The 16,499-nt window shown below is 39.2% G+C and overlaps 1 protein-coding gene across 2 annotated transcripts in view; it reads right to left on the bottom strand.

The window, feature by feature from the left end:
- Positions 1 to 16,499, bottom strand: part of slc8a2b (solute carrier family 8 member 2b) — a 109,850-nt gene that overhangs the window by 70,894 nt on the left and 22,457 nt on the right. The gene's annotated exons all lie outside the window — the stretch shown is intronic.

Raw genomic sequence — 16,499 nt, forward strand, 5'->3', positions numbered from 1 at the left:
TTACTTTAGCCACTAGCTACTGAGATTCCCCACTGATAGGCCGGCGGTGGATCTATATACTCACTCTCCTCACGCAGCGAGCGACATGGACATTGACCTAATATTATAATAAAATCTCTACCATTTTCAAATACCGTGACATTATTTGAAAGTCATTAGCCTTATTTTTGGACCTTCCGGCCCGCCATAATAAAATTTTGCTGCTGCATATAAATTTTGCTGCTGCATCATTAAGACGCTCGTATTTAAAGGGGTGGTATAATGCCCTTTTCACAAGATGTAAAATAAGTCTTTGATGTCCCCAGAGTGTGTATGTGAAGTTTTAGCTCAAAAAACCCCACAGATATTTTTATATAGCATGTTAATATTGTCACTTTTTGAGGGTGAGCAAAAACACAAAGTTTTTGTGTCTGTCCCTTTAAATGCAAATGAGCTGCTGCTCCCGGCACAGGGGGCGGAGCTTAAACAGCTTGCACTCACACAGACATGCACTGAAAATTTCAAAAACTTTTAGCCTTTTATTTTAAAACCGGTGTCAGACAAAGATGGAGAGACTCAAGAAGACGTGACAACATATAGAAGCGACAGGACATTTCTGAATGGTTAGTTGATGAATTTATGTAGCTTATGTGTAGTTATCTTCTAGTCATTGATTAGCATATTCTGTCTTGATAATCTATAAATCGTGTTCCGGGGGCGGGGTTTATGTACATTTTAGGGTTGGTGATGTCACTAACCCTGGAGGAATGTCGTGTAGTCTCTACCAGCCGTTTGTTGTAGTCCTTAAAAAGCAATTTCTTTAAAATAAAATATCTCCCTTTGCTTTGAACTTTGAGCGTTGTGACTTTACAGATGTTGTTTATGCTCAAACAGCAACATTACACACTGAAGTTAGAAAAGTGAAATCATAATCAACCACCCCTTTAAAATAAAAAGACAATGATGTGTTTCAGCATTCCAACCGTGCTAATGTACTAAAGTACAAAGCAAACATGAACACATGAGACGCCCGGCACCCTTCAGAGTATGTGCTCACATTACAATAGAAATCACCCTATAATGAGCCGTATTGTGTGCATAATAATCACACTCACTCACGCTGATCAGAGCTCAGGGACAGTAATGAACTCATCTGATCACACCTGATGGAGTCATGCAGGATGTGCTTTACAGAAACACCTGTATGTGAGAAAGCGTGAAAGTTACTTGCTGTTCACAATCCTGACTCCACATCACATGAACCAGCTATTCACGACTGTTTCCCGAAACCGTATAGCAACTTCGTCACAATCCGTGGTTCAAACCACGTTGGTTCAACAATATAATGGTGGAGATGGAGGAGTAATTGCGTCTGCTAATTAGTTTGTTCGAAATTAAAATAATGTCAGATTATTGCTGCTTATTTGCTCAAGAGAATGATCGGTTTCAGTCCACATGCAATGACTAGAATACATATTTATTACATCTCTTATCATCTTTAAAACAATGCATAGACATAGGACAATATGGAAGTAAATGGGGTGAACTTTATGTCATGTTGTTTTTAGAGTTTATGATACTGAAACATAAAAGCATGCGCCATACCATAAAACTGAGACCAGCGGAATCAAAAACAACAATAAATATTGTGCTGCTCGCTCTCGCTATGTACATGTGAATGTCTGTGTATTTATTTATTTGAGTTCTTCTGCATTTATTTTACCATCAATCCTTTGATTTTCTACTAGATAACACATAAACTGGATCAGGTTCAGTGTGTTTATGGCTCATGGGCTCCTCTGATGTCCCCGCAGAGAAACATCAGAATGCATGAGACACGATTAGCTGATTGTTGTAGTGCTAGATACTTACTGTATGTTTGCTAGAAAACCGGGAATACAATAAATTAAAATGTAAATATATATGCAAATGAAAATTTAATGAAAAAACGATGTTGCCTGAGTGCTTTAATGAACGCTGTCACCTGGGTTGTGCTTGTGAGTGTGTAACTGTGTGAATGAGTATTGACACTCCAGCAGGCAAGTGATAACCTAATTACTAGTTAACTTGAAATGGCATCAAGACCCATTTTACTTATATAATGTGATGTATTTCCAATATTACAAGATACATGCATATTGTAGAAACAGGATACTGAACAAGATAACAAATTGTAAAATAAAGGTACACTATGTAAAAATGTTAAATATGAACAAAAAGTAGTCAATACAACATCAATCCTTCTGCCAAAACATGTTTTATGTCTTCTCTGATTCACAATGGTAAGTCTATTGTTTATATTTTAGACCTGACGGGATGGTTTTCGTGGGAAATTGTGCGCATACGTCACTCGCCCGTGTGCATGTCTCATATCCATAATTGGAGAAAAGTTGCTCCAGCTACTTTGACCCGTGTCTGGTGTGTGGGTGACAGAGGTTAGTTGTCACAATGAGCGAGAGAAAGGTTGACATTGAGCATCTAAATCTCCAACCTCCGGAGAATCACACGTTTTAAACAAACACAGAACAGAGGAGAGTCTGCTGGCAAAAAGCTCGTAATAAAACATGAATCAACACTGGCTTGGGTTTTCAGATGTGGCGAGAACTGAGGGGTTTGAAATGTTGTAAAAGCGACACAGAGATGGCGTTTCTATTACTTAAGGTGATTATAAGGTATTTTATTGCACAGATAAATTGCCATACTGTATGTAGCTTTCTAACAGAGTTGATTGTAAAGCATTATCTATTGTGAAGGGTCGTTTCATTATGGTTGTTGTAGCTCTGTGCTGGAATTTATTTTCAAGGAAGTAGCATGTCTAGTAATGGGTGAATACAGTAATGTCTTCAGCTAGCCAGCTTGAGATCCTTTCCATCTAAACTGGTTATATCTCTAAAGTCTAGTAGTGAATGTTTAATGAGCAGCAGGAGAAACACATTCATCTGCACAGTCACGCAGAGCCGAAGCACAACCGAAACAATGTTCTTCCGTAAAATGCATGCAGTTTTGTTTTTTGACCGCTAGAGGGCCAAAAGTTCCATAGTGTACCTTTAAATAATATATAACTAAATAATTAAAAATAAGAGACACTGGTTAAGCCAGCTATAAAGGAAAGTCTTTTTAGAGGCAAAGCAAGTAATTAAACTGATGAAAAAAATAAAACAATCAAAAATGAGGAAAGGACACAGGGTCAGTTTTGATCTCATGGTGACTTGATAATTGCAACCTGTGTGTCTGTGAAACATGCCGATAGTGTTGTGTTCAGTTAGAGGTGTAGCAGAGAAACTACAGACAGGAAGAGCGCTTGAGCCTTCAGAGGCCGGATGCTCGAGGTGAGCCAGTTCAACACACACACACAAACACACACACTGTTTTGACTTCAGTATAGCCTCATGAACCTTCACTGAATACTGATTACATCTTTGACAGATTTATGGCTTCATATTTACAGCAGACATGAAAAACAGATAAACAAAAATAATCTACAGTAATGAGATTTCAACATTTTATGGGAAAAGGGCTATAAAAGCCACAAGTGGTTGTCTGTCTATCGCTGTGCTGTTGCTAAGGTGTTGCTAGGCATTTACTTGCAAGAGCCCACCCTCAAGTCTCTCTGATATTCTGGTCTCAAGTTCTCACTTTCACTCTCTCCCTCCATCCATCTCTGCCTCCCGATGGGGCGGTTTGTAATTAAAACCCGTTCCGGATACGCCCACGCTCGGAGGTTTGTGTCTCTTCCACCCTCGAGTCTCATTAAACCTGTGGATCACAGAACAGCTTCCATCCCTCCTCTGTCCAACGCTTCATTTAGACCGGCCAAAGTAATATTAAACCGTGAGAGTGATGAAAACGCAATGAAACGGCGTTTGTTTGAGCTGCATCCAAATGAACAAATCTGCGACATCAAAGCAACCAGAAATGATTTACATTAGCAACATTAATGACAACTGACTAAGCAATGTGGGCGTGTACAGTGATGCGGCAAGGCTGAGCCTATTTATGCAAATGAGCATAGATGCAAGATTGTAGTGCACTATTAAAACTGTATACTAAGTATGTACACTATGTACTATAAAATGCGGTATACAACCAATTGGAACGGAATTGAATATTTCTATTGATTCTAGAATAAGTTTTATTGTCAGAAATAAAGGACACATTTTGAATGTGGTATGAATTCTGATTGAAATGCATTTGCAACATTTGTGGTGAAAATCCACACTTTAAAATATGAGATATACAACTATTTGGGGTCAGTATGAAAAAAAAAATTTTTTTATAATAATAATAATGTTTTTTATTCAGCAAGGACGCATTAAATTGCCTTTTTTTTTTTTTTAAATGCTGTTCTTTTGAACTTTCTTTTCAAATAATCCTTAAAAATATCACTGTTTTCACAAAAATATGAATCATCATATTATAATGATTTCTGAAGGATCATGTGACACTGAAGACCGGAGTAATGATGCTGAAAATGATGCTGAATACATTAAATTTAAAAAATATATATTCAAATAGAAACAGTTATTTTAAATTGTAATAATATTTCACAACATTACTGTATTTTTGGTCAAGTAAATGCAGCCTTGATGAGCATAAGAGACTTTTTCCCAAAACATTTAAAAACAAATTCCGACCCCAAACTTTTGACCAGCAGTGGTTGGGATTATGATGCTCAGTGCAGCATTATTGACAGACAAATGATGCTACGTGATGCTGGACACTTGTCACATCACCACCTGTACTGTACAATATAACAAATGTACTGTTGGATACAACAAAACTAGAACGCGGTCTCCGCTCGCACTGCAGAAAGCCTCTAGGAAGTGTTCTAGTTTTGTCAATATAAGCTCAGAAATGAATGAGGTAAACTGTGAGTTCAGTGAGCATTGGGTTTAGTGAGGTTTTAAGAAACAGCTTGTGCTTCTGAAAGAAAAGCAGGGGGTGACAGCTAGCATGCTTGACCATATTTCATGAACTGTGAAGAGCTGCAGAAAGGATTAGATGTAAACAGAGCTGGAATGTGCGTGTGAGAGCACGCAGAGGAGTTTAATGTATTTATGCGTGTGGTGTGTCGTGTAATCTTAATGGAACTGAAGTGCTATGAATAGTATTTACATACTGAATGCGTGCATGTGTGTGTGCAAATGCTCTTCCAACGTGCAACTGAAATGTGTTCCTTAAAGTGATAGTGCACTCAAAAATGAAAATGTCCTTATGTCATTCCAAACCTGTGTGCAATCTGTATCCCATTGACTTTCGTTGCATGGATAAATACAGCTGAAGCATTCTTCTAAATATCTCATTTTGTGTTCTACACAAGGAAGACAGTTATACAGGTGAGTCAATTAAATTTCATTTTTATGTAACAATGCTTTTAATGCTCTATAAAGTCCATCTGACTATGTTTTAGTCCTACAGTAATCACAGAAACCTGAGGGACAGATTCTCCAAACAGCTGCACCACATTTCCATGCTCTATTTCATCTCAATCACCTGCATCTTATTCACGAAACCACACGCATTCCAGTTAAACCACTGAATGTCTGTGCTGATATACAATCCTAAAGTGGCCCTATTATGTTTGTTTTTTTTACTTTCTTTAGTGTGTAATGTTGCTGTTTAAGCATGGAAATGCTCTGAGTTGTAAAGCACAAAGTCCCTCCAGCTGGAGAGAGTTATTCTCTATATCAGTAGCCGCGTTTCCATTACCCTTCAAATTGCGCAAATTGAAATTGCGAATTGAAAATACACCCAATGGAAACACGTCAATTTCGCAAAAACTCCCAAAAAACGCATGAGGTGGTTTTTCAGGCAATTCGAAAAAGAAATATTTCGCAAAACTGCAATGGAAACAGTTTTTACAGCGCATTTACAGGTCAGCTGACGTAGATGACGCGGTGTGTTTGGACAGAAGACGAGACGGAGTTCTTTATTAAATTCATAAAAGACAAAAGAATTACAGGAATACTGGATTCTAAACCTCAAAGAAATGCCACAATCAAGACCTCGAAGCAGAAATGAGTGAGAAACGCCCAGAAACATCAACCGTTTCAAGTATAAGGGTCTTTACCATTAATGCTTGGATAACACACATACGTCTCCTTCCATTAATAATAATGGGCAGTGCAGTGGGATATACGTAGACCTACCAACATCGTCGCCATGAATGACTTTTTCATGAGAGGAAAAAATGACGTTTTAATATCATAACATCGGTGGAAACGCCGCCATTTCGCAATAGTTTTTTGTCGACATTTTGAAAAATGTTTACAAGTTTTGCGCAAATCCGTAATGGAAATGCGCCTAGTGTCACTGTTTCTGAACTCCCTGAAACACCAATCAAAACACACCGGTCCAGCCAACCAATCAGAGCACAGTGTGCTTTTCAGAAGGAGGGGCTTCATAGAGACAGGAACTAAACAGAGCGTTACTGACAGACTGGGAAGAGAGGAGCTGCAACTATGGAGAATATGGGAAAAATAAGATGTTTTTTGAACATCAAACCATGAAAAGCTATTCTAGTAGACAGCAAAACTAAAATTTGGCTTGTACACAAAAGTTTGTAAAAATGTTCTCTGAAGTTGTGTCCCAAATGACCCACTATACACTATGCACTCTGTACTCATCTGTGTAGTGTGTGAACTTTATAAGGTTATTTTGTCATAACTCTCCTCCCCCTCTGCTATGTAATTAAAGCTGTGACAGTTCAGAACATGAAGTGTCCAACATTCCACACTTCGTTTTTTGGTTAATTTAGTGCATCATTCGAGTTTTAAAAGTTCTATTTGGAATTTTCAGTGTGTAAACACACAACTCACACTATTTACACTACAAAACGGCATAGAATAGTGCACAAGTACGCAAATTGGGATGCAGCTTCAGTCTAGGAAGCAATATTTGAAGCAACAAATGATGATCAAATAATGAAGAAGACTAAGAGCTTCATAAACGGGCATAAAGCCAATAAACTCTTGGCATGTTAAAGAGCAAATTGATAATTCAATAACGTCAAAAGTTTGTGGTCCTCCATTGCATCCTTCACAACACTGAAATGCAAATTGTGTTTATCACATATTTTGGGGCCAGTTTGCCCTTTTACTTAATTTGCATACAGTAATTCCTTTACTGTGAACCAACACCGTGTATGTGAATGCACAACACTTGTTGAGAAATGAGTTCAGGAAAGGCACTGGTTGACATCTAACATCATGTGACAGCACAATAGCGGATGATTGATGCTTTTTCTACATCAGCCGGTCATGATGAGTGTGTATTTTATAGGAGAAGCAGGGAATAATTCATGCTCAAGGTTACTGAATGGATGTTAAATGAAAGACTGATGCATTATAAATTTTGTGGTTTGTGGTACCCTTGTGCACTATTCACTATAGGTGAGGTACAATTATCTGTCAGTCTGTCATTCCGACCACTCAACTGAATAAATATAGTTTTTTACATCCCTACATTCTAAGAAAAGTAGAGTAAAAAATGGCCAAATGTAAAATGAAGGAATTTTTTTTTTTGCCTTGAATTGTCTGTAAATTCCACTAAAAATGTACTAGTATTTTCTGCCAGGCCGTTTTCATACAGTGCAGTTCTGAGCAGACTCATTTTTCATAATGATTTAATTTTCTTTCTATGTCAGGTGCGATGCCAGCAGAACATAAACCGCCAACTGTTACTTTACCCAGAAAGTTGGCAGAAAGTCTGAATCCATAATGAGCACAACGAGAAAATTAGGTCTAGTTACATTATTCAGCAACGGTCACAATAAATGGAAGCGAAGCCTCGTTAACGCAGTGACTAATATTCCACAATCACACACACATTCCTGTCCGAAAGGGATTCAATTTCTCAAAGGAAGTCGGTTAGCCGAAAAAAGTGAAGTAGCCTAATGTGCTCCATCAGTTTTACAGAGGAGAAAAACACGGATGTGTTAGATTTGGATGGGGATCACAAGTAATGTCTATAAAATGCTAAATTAGCCCTGTTCAAATAGGGTTCACGTCTGTTTGACAATCTCAATTAACAGAAAGTTAAAATGGACTTAAATGTGTTTTTATCTGGAGAACAGGGAGAGATTGCACGAGAGAAAGAGCATGACAGAAATAAGGTTAGATGACAAGGCAGTGACAAGAGGGAAAACAAATGACTACGCACTGTGTGTGTGTGTGTGTGTCCTCCAAGGCTCTTGAGCCCATATTAGGAAGTGTAGAGTGACAAACACACAGTCATAGCAAAGCCGTATATCACCAGGAGAAAGAGGTGAAGGGAAAGAAAGATAAAAAGAAAGATTAAAAACATATAATAAAAAAATAATCCGTACCGAATTTCTTTATACAAATATACCCATCCACGCGGTGAGAGGGTTGAGGTTTTTCAATGCATGTACCAAATCCACATAATAATCCTCAGGAAAAGGCAGCTGATGATAAATTAATAGAACAGATTTATTGTTTTTGTTGATATTTTAATTAGTTATGTCTATATATTTATTTTAGGTTTTAGCTTTTAGTTTATGTAGTTTTAGTAATTTTAGTACTTCAAAATAAATTACATTGAGAAATGTTGACTTGGCAACTAGCTGAAATATAATAATATTTTATTTTTAGTTATTTATTTCACTAACATTTATACTTACATATTCTCCATTCCCACACTCACTGTCTTAATTACTTAAACGATTAAATATCAGTTTGCTTGACTCTTTTCTGCTGCATACAAGTGCAAGTGCAGTTTTGTTTTGTTTCAATGACAGATCTCATTAGGCTTTTAAAGCCAATGTAAAAATATGCTGTAAAAAAACATATAAGGTACGTTAGAATACACTTTCCATGCACACACAAACATTATTGCCAATGTCAGATAAAGCGCTGTCGCCACTGGAGACGACAGACAGACACATCACAGCAGATTATCTCCTTCAAGAGCGCATCTCACCAAGCAGACAGCCAATCAGAATCAAGCTCCTCACTTAGCAGCAGCTGACTGACGTCGACACATCACATCAACTCATTACAGCCTGTGCAAAACAAACAACTGCAGGAAGTCAAGAAGGGGAGGAAGAAAAGAGAAGGAAGGAATGAAGAAAAGAAGGAAGAAGGGAAGGAAGGAAGAAAAAAAAGGGACAGAATGAAGAAAAGAAGGAAGAAGGGGAGGAAGAAAGGAAGAAGGGAAGGAAGAAAAGAAGGAAGAAGGGAAGGAAGAAAAGAAAGAAAAGGGAAGGAAGAAAAGGAAGAAAAGGAAGGAAGAAAGGAAGGAAGAAAAGAAAGAAAAGGGAAGGAAGAAAAGGAAGGAAGAAAAGAAAAAGGGAAGGAATGAAGAATGAAGAAAGGAAGAAGGGAAGGAAGAAAAGAAGGAAGAAGGGAAGGAAGAAAAGAAGGAAGAAGGGAAGGAAGGAAGAAAAGAAAAAGGGAAGGAATGAAGAAAAGAAGGAAGAAGGGGAGGAAGAAAAGAAGGAAGAAGAGGAGGAAGGAAGAAAAGAAAAAGGGAAGAAAAAGGGAAGGAATGAAGAAAAGAAGGAAGAAGGGGAGGAAGGAAGAAAGGAAGAAGGAAGAAAAGAAGGAAGAAGGGAAGGAAGAAAAGAAAGAAAAGGGAAGGAAGAAAAGAAAAAGGGAAGGAATGAAGAATGAAGAAAGGAAGAAGGGAAGAATGGAAGGAAGAAAAGAAGGAAGAAGGGAAGGAAGAAAAGAAGGAAGAAGGGAAGGAAGGAAGAAAAGAAAAAGGGAAGGAATGAAGAAAAGAAAGAAGAAAGGGAGGAAGAAAAGAAGGAAGAAGAGGAGGAAGGAAGAAAAGAAAAGAAAAGAAAAAGGGACGGAATGAAGAAAAGAAGGAAGAAGGGGAGGAAGGAAGAAAAGAAAAGAAAAAGGGACGGAATGAAGAAAAAAAGGAAGAAGGGGAGGAAGGAAGAAAAGAAAAAGGGAAGGAATGAAGAAAAGAAGGAAGAAGGGGAGGAAGAAAATAAGGAAGAAGAGGAGGAAAGAAGAAAAGAAAAGAAAAATGGACGGAATGAAGAAAAGAAGGAAGAAGGGGAGGAAGGAAGAAAAGAAAGAAAAGGGAAGTAAGAAAAGAAAAGAAAAGAAAAGAAAAGAAAAAGGGAAGGAATGAAGAAAAGAAGGAAGAAGGGGAGGAAGGAAGAAGGGAAGAAGGGAAGGAAGAAAAGAAGGAAGAAGGGAATGAAGAAAAGAAGGAAGAAGGGAAGGAAGGAAGAAAATAAAAAGGGAAGGAATGAAGAAAAGAAGGAAGAAGGGGAGGAAGGAAGAAAGGAAGAAGGGAAGGAAGAAAAGAAAGAAGAAGGGAAGGAAGAAAAGAAGAAAAGAAAAAGGGAAGGGAAGGGATGAAGAAAAGAAGGAAGAAGGGGAGGAAGAAAAGAAGGAAGAAGAGGAGGAAGGAAGAAAAGAAAAAGGGACGGAATGAAGAAAAGAAGGAAGAAGGGGAAGAAGGAAGAAAGGAAGAAGCGAAGGAAGAAAATAAGGAAGAAGGGAAGGAAGGAAGAAAAGAAAAGAAAAAGTGACGGAATGAAGAAAAGAAGGAAGAAGAGGAGGAAGGAAGAAAGGAAGAAGGGAAGGAAGAAAAGAAGGAAGAAGGGAAGGAAGAAAAGAAGGAGGAAGGGAAGGAAGGAAGAAAAGAAAAAGGGACGGAATGAAGAAAAGAAGGAAGAAGAGGAGGAAGGAAGAAAGGAAGAAGGGAAGGAAGAAAAGAAGGAAGAAGGGAAGGAAGAAAAGAAAGAAAAGGGAAGGAAGGAAGGAAGAAAAGAAAAAGGGAAGGAATGAAGAATGAAGAAAGGAAGAAGGGAAGGAAGAAAAGAAGGAAGAAGGGGAGGAAGGAAGAAAAAAAGGAAGAAAGGAAGGAATGAAGAAAAGAATGAAGAAGGGAAGGAATGAAGAAAAGAATGAAGGGAAGGAAGAAGGGAAGGAATGAATGGAGGAAGGAAAGAGGGTAATGAAAGATGGAGGGATGAGGGAAAGAAAGAAAGAAAGAAAGAAAGAAAGAAAGAAAGAAAGAAAGAAAGAAAGAAAGAAAGAAAGAAAGAAAGAAAGAAAGGAGTCAGAGTGATGGAGGGTCTGTTTGGTGATGCTCACACCAGGGAAACAGCTGCTACCAAGGTCTCAGATAGCAAATGACACGTGTGTGTGTGTGTGTGTGTGTGTGTGTGTGTGTGTGTGTGTGTGTGTGTGTGTGTGTGTGTGTGTGTGTGTGTGTGTGTGTCTGACGTCTGCCTCTGGGCAACCCAGCAACCAGAACAAGCTGCCGGTATCGATTAAGCTCTCAAACCAGATGAGAACGAATAATTAGATAAATAGTGTGTGTGTGTGCAGATGTCTCCAAATGGGTGTGTTTGAGCACTGAAACCTTCACAAGCTGACTCTGGATCAGTTCCATCAGTATTCCGGAGTGAGATTCCCAGTGTTTACTGTTTATTCAGACGAATCCCATTCCAGCAGAAGCGCTCGGATCACCGGCGGCCCGTGAAGTTTCTTTACACACTCTTTATTCAGTGGGGGGATTTAAAAAAGGCACAAACACTCAATTAATCAACACTTCAACCAATTAATATTCATTAACTGAGAGTGTCATCATGCATTCGTGATTAATTCTCCAAATACAAGTTACTTTCCATGAAGATTATCCAAGAATATGAGCTTTAAACTCAATGAGCCGCAGTGCTTCAGGCCAGAAGTCTCTTCTGCTCATCAAGCTGCATTTATCTGATCAAATGTACAGTCAAAATATTGTGAAATATTATTACAATTTAAAATAACTTTTCTATTTGAATATCTTTTAAAATGTAATTTATTCCTGTGATCAAAGCTGAATTTCCAGCATCATTACTCCAGTCTTCAGTGTAACCGTGTTTGATTATGAACAAGAGTACGAACGCGTCTGTGACAGTCCTGTCCTTCTCAATGTTGTTTTTCTGCCAGTCTGTGTTTATTAATATCATTACGCTGAACATGAGTGGATGGGGTCCATCCGGTCGTCACGGAGACGTGCCCGCGAGCTGGTTCATTAGCGCTGCATTAGGAGTTGCCCACAGGTTTTGATGGTTCAGGGGTTGTAAGAGACTCTAGATGATTAAACACTATTTCAACGGGTTCAGAGTCACTGGGCAATTTTTATATAATTACTTTCCCCAGTGTCTTAATTCATTAGCTAAAACATACGTGGGCAACATACAGGAGAGTAGGGCTGCATGATTTGTGGGGGGGATTTTTTAAAATATATTACATACATTTTTATACATACACACATACATGCATAGTATATATATATATGCAGCCCTACAGGTGAGTGATTTTTTATACATTTTTTATTATTATTATTTATGTATTATGCATGTTATTTATAAATCAAATAATCAATTAATCAAACATTTAATATTTTGAATATAATTTTTGATATACATTGTCCATCGTTCTGAAGAAAATCTCTCTACAGGTAAATCTCATCAAACCAAGAATGTAACCAAATATTTAATTTGTAATATTTTTAAGTCCAAAAATCACAGAAAGATCCACATTGACTGACCGATAATAATCTGGGGTGATTTATGACCGTCCAACTGAAAAAATATTTAAGTTAATTTATTTGTAATAAATAAGTTAAAGGTATAGTGGAGGATCTTTCCGAATTTTAGATAAGACCCGCCCTCTCCACTTTTTGAATAAGTTTGATTGATTCACCAGAATGATTGACAATTAGGAGGACCAATAGTATAGGTGATCCACCCGGAAGTAAAAAATCCTCCGCTATACCTTTAAGTTAAGTTAAGTTTAGTTTATATATATATATATATACTAAAATAATTAAAATACCTAAATAATGTTTTGTTTTTATAGCTAAATGCCAGTTTTTGCCAAGTGTTGTGCATCAGTTGAACGCAGGCTTGATAAACCAGGTTTGAGTCTGTGCTCAAGCAGAATGAAAGCATTTTCCTCTTGAGGTTTGCTATTGATTTCAGATTGATGAAGAGGAGTGTGGAATGAAGGATTACCTTTTATTAATCTCTCTCGCTTTTTCATTTCCTGATTTACCCTCCCAGCTCGCCCGGCTGGACACATTGAAGGAATGAAATGAGGACAAGGAGGAGGGCAGGCCTGGTCATTTAGGAGATGCTAACGGCAACTTACTTACTTACTTATGCCCTCCACCCCTCCCGGGGTATGGGCCGCCAAAAGTAGACCTCCAGAGATTTCTGTCCTGGGCCATTTTTTCTAGTTGACTCCAGTTGAAGCCCATCCTTGTGATGTCTGCGTCGAGTTCGCGTCGCCATGTGTTTCTTGGGCGGCCTCGCTTCCGCTTGCCTTGAGGATTCCACCTGAGAGCCTGCCTGGTGATGTTTGTTGGCGGTTTGCGAAGGGTGTGCCCTATCCAACCCCATCTTCTCCTCCAGATTTCTACCTCCACTGGGAGTTGGCATGTCCTTTCCCATAGATTGGTGTTACTGATAGTTTCAGGCCAACGAATGTGGAGAATCCTTCTGAGACAGGTGTTGATGAAGGTTTGGATTTTACTGTTGGTGGCTTTGGTTGTCCTCCAGGTTTCAGCGCCATACAGCAGTACTGATTTCACGTTGGAGTTGAACAGTCGGATCTTGGTGGTCAAGGTCAGCTCTCTGGAAGCCCAGATGTTCTTGAGCTGGATGAAAGTGCCTCTTGTTTTACCAATCCTTGCCTTGACATCTGCTTCAGTTCCTCCATGCTGGTCGATGATGCTGCCCAGGTAGGTGAATGACTGCACTTCCTCCAGAGGACTTCCGCTCAGTGTGATTGGGTTGATGTTGCTGGAGTTGGTTTTAAAGATCTTGGTCTTCTCTTTGTGGATAATGAGTCCAACTTGTGCTGATGCAGCTGCCAACACATTGGTCTTCTCTTGCATCTGTTGCTGGCTGTGAGAAAGAAGTGCGAGGTCGTCGGCGAAGTCTAAGTCATCGAGTTGATTCCATAAGGTCCACTGAATCCCATTTCTGCGTTCGCTGGTAGAAGTCTTCATGATCCAGTCGATGGCGATGAGGAAAAGGAACGGGGATAACAAGCATCCTTGTCGGACTCCAGTGTTCACCCGGAAGCTGTTGGTGAGCTGTCCTGCGTGGATCACTTGACAGGTCATGCCTTCATATGAGCTCTTTATCAAGTTTACCAACTTGGATGGGATGCCGTAGTATCGGAGGAGCTTCCATAGGACCTCTCGATCCACACTATCAAAAGCCTTCTCGTAGTCGACGAAGTTGATATACAGTGGTGATTTCCACTCCAAGGACTGCTCTACTATGATGCGCAGGGTTACGATCTGGTCTGAACATGATCGGTTCTGCCGGAAACCAGCTTGCTCATCTCGTAGTTGTGGATCGACAGAGTCTTTCATTCGCTCTAAAAGGATCCGATTGAAGACCTTGCCTGGCACTGACAGGAGTGTGATTCCTCTGTAGTTGTTACAATTGCTGAGGTCGCCTTTCTTTGGAAGCTTGATTAGATAACCCTCCTTCCAGTCAGTCGGTATCTCTTCGTTCTCCCAGATCTTCTCAAAGAGTGGGTACAGCATCTCCACTGACGAGTTCAGGTCTGCTTTCAGGGCCTCTGCAGGTATACCATCAGGTCCAGCTGCCTTCCCGTTCTTCAGCAAGGTGATGGCCTTCCTGATCTCTTCTCTGGTTGGCTTGTCATAGTTGATGGGGAGATCTTCGTCCGCTGGGTTGATGTTTGGTGGGTTTGGTGGCGCTGGTCTGTTCAGAAGCTCTTCAAAATATTCAGACCATCTATCCATCTGTTGCGTTAGTCCTGTGATGGCCTTTCCATCCTTACCCTTGACGGGTCGTTCTGGCTTGCTATATTTCCCAGACAGTTTCTTTGTCGTATCGTACAGCTGTTTCATGTTGCCACTGTATGCTGCCTGCTCCGCTTCAGCTGCCAGTCCATTTATGTAATCTTTCTTGTCCTTCCTAATGCTTTTCTTAACTGCTCTGTGGGCTTCTGCGTACTCAACTTGGGCCTTGGTCTTTGCTGTCCTAGTCCTGCTGTTGTTTATTGCCACCTTTTTCTGTTTTCTCTCTTCTATCTTGCCCAAGGTCTCGGCTGTGATCCACTCTTTGTGATGATGTGTTTGTGTTCCGACCACTTTGCTAACGGCAAGACCTGCATTTATCTCTGACTCCGTCTTCCTCCTCTGCACTTTCAGAGTGACAGAATGTTCCCATCAAGCACACACTATGAGCTGTTCATCTCTCCCATCTTATTATAGCACATCTGACATTATCAATCAGAGTGGTTAATCTAGTCACGTCATATCTCGTCAAAATCCAGTTGTGTAATATATGCATGTTTGTTAATCTCTCCATTTCATTTGTTCTTTCCGTTTCTCATTTCAAATGCTGATCTCACGTTGCCGACGTCACCAAGTTCTTTAATCTTCAAACAAAAGCTCTATAACGGGTCCGTGAAATGAAATGTTGCTGCCTTCGACTCACATCAGGATGATTGTATATGAGACGCACATAATGTCACTACAACATCATAATTATCAGTGGGAACGTTTTTAAGCGCCCACTTTCTGAAAACTGTGATGTCTTCGTCCAGCTCAGGTCAGTTCTCAAATAATGGTGTAAATGCAGGCAGATCAATAATATTGTTGAATATTAAATCAGAAATACCAAACAAATGGATCTGGTTATGTGATGCAAACTCCAAAGTGTATTTGTGGGCAAATCACGCACCATGGTAAAAAAGAGTTTGCAAGGAGCCGTGAGAAAATAAGTCTTTATTAATCTATAATCTGACCCTGTAATCATAATTTTGTATGAAAATGATTAAAAGTGCTTTTATACTGCCTCTAGCTGGATTATGCTAAAACAAAACAACCTAATTCTGAAAATAGAAACATCATATTTATTTATTTTTTCCTGATTTTGTCGCAGTAATACAATATATTCATGTTTCCATCAAAGAATTTTTTTTTTTTTTTTTTACTTGTTTACACTTGTTTCAATGACTTTTGGAGTTCCAGCCTTCTTTTACCTCAATTACATGTGTTGCACTGTATGAATTGTGGATGAATTAATAAAAATTGAGAAATAAACATGGATTCTTAATAATGATGAACAGAAAAAGGAAATCTTGCATTATAAATTATTTCGAACTAACTTGAGTAATATATATGCTTAAAGTACTAGCCTAAATGATAAGATGTGCAGTCCCAATCACTACCCTGGTAATCCAGAGTTCTCGCGAGAGCACAAGTTGAATTTGCTCAGCGAGTTACTCTGGTGTCTAGTAATGATGCTCATTAAATATGCCCCTCGATCTGAGCTGCACCAATCACATCGGGTTATCTGATATAGGCGGGCCAGAGGCGAGATGACGACAGCGCTGTGACGTCGAAGTCATTAGTAGACATTGCAAGATGTCTATGGATGAACACCAGTTGTTTGAAACGGCTTTGGCCGCTACAATGAACGAGTTAGACTTGGCTTTTTATCTAAAACAGGAACAGAAGACGCCGCTCGAATTGTTCCTTTGCAAGAAGGA

Source organism: Rutilus rutilus (assembly GCF_951802725.1).
Source record: "Rutilus rutilus genome assembly, chromosome: 9".
NCBI classification, from domain to species: domain Eukaryota; kingdom Metazoa; phylum Chordata; class Actinopteri; order Cypriniformes; family Leuciscidae; genus Rutilus; species Rutilus rutilus.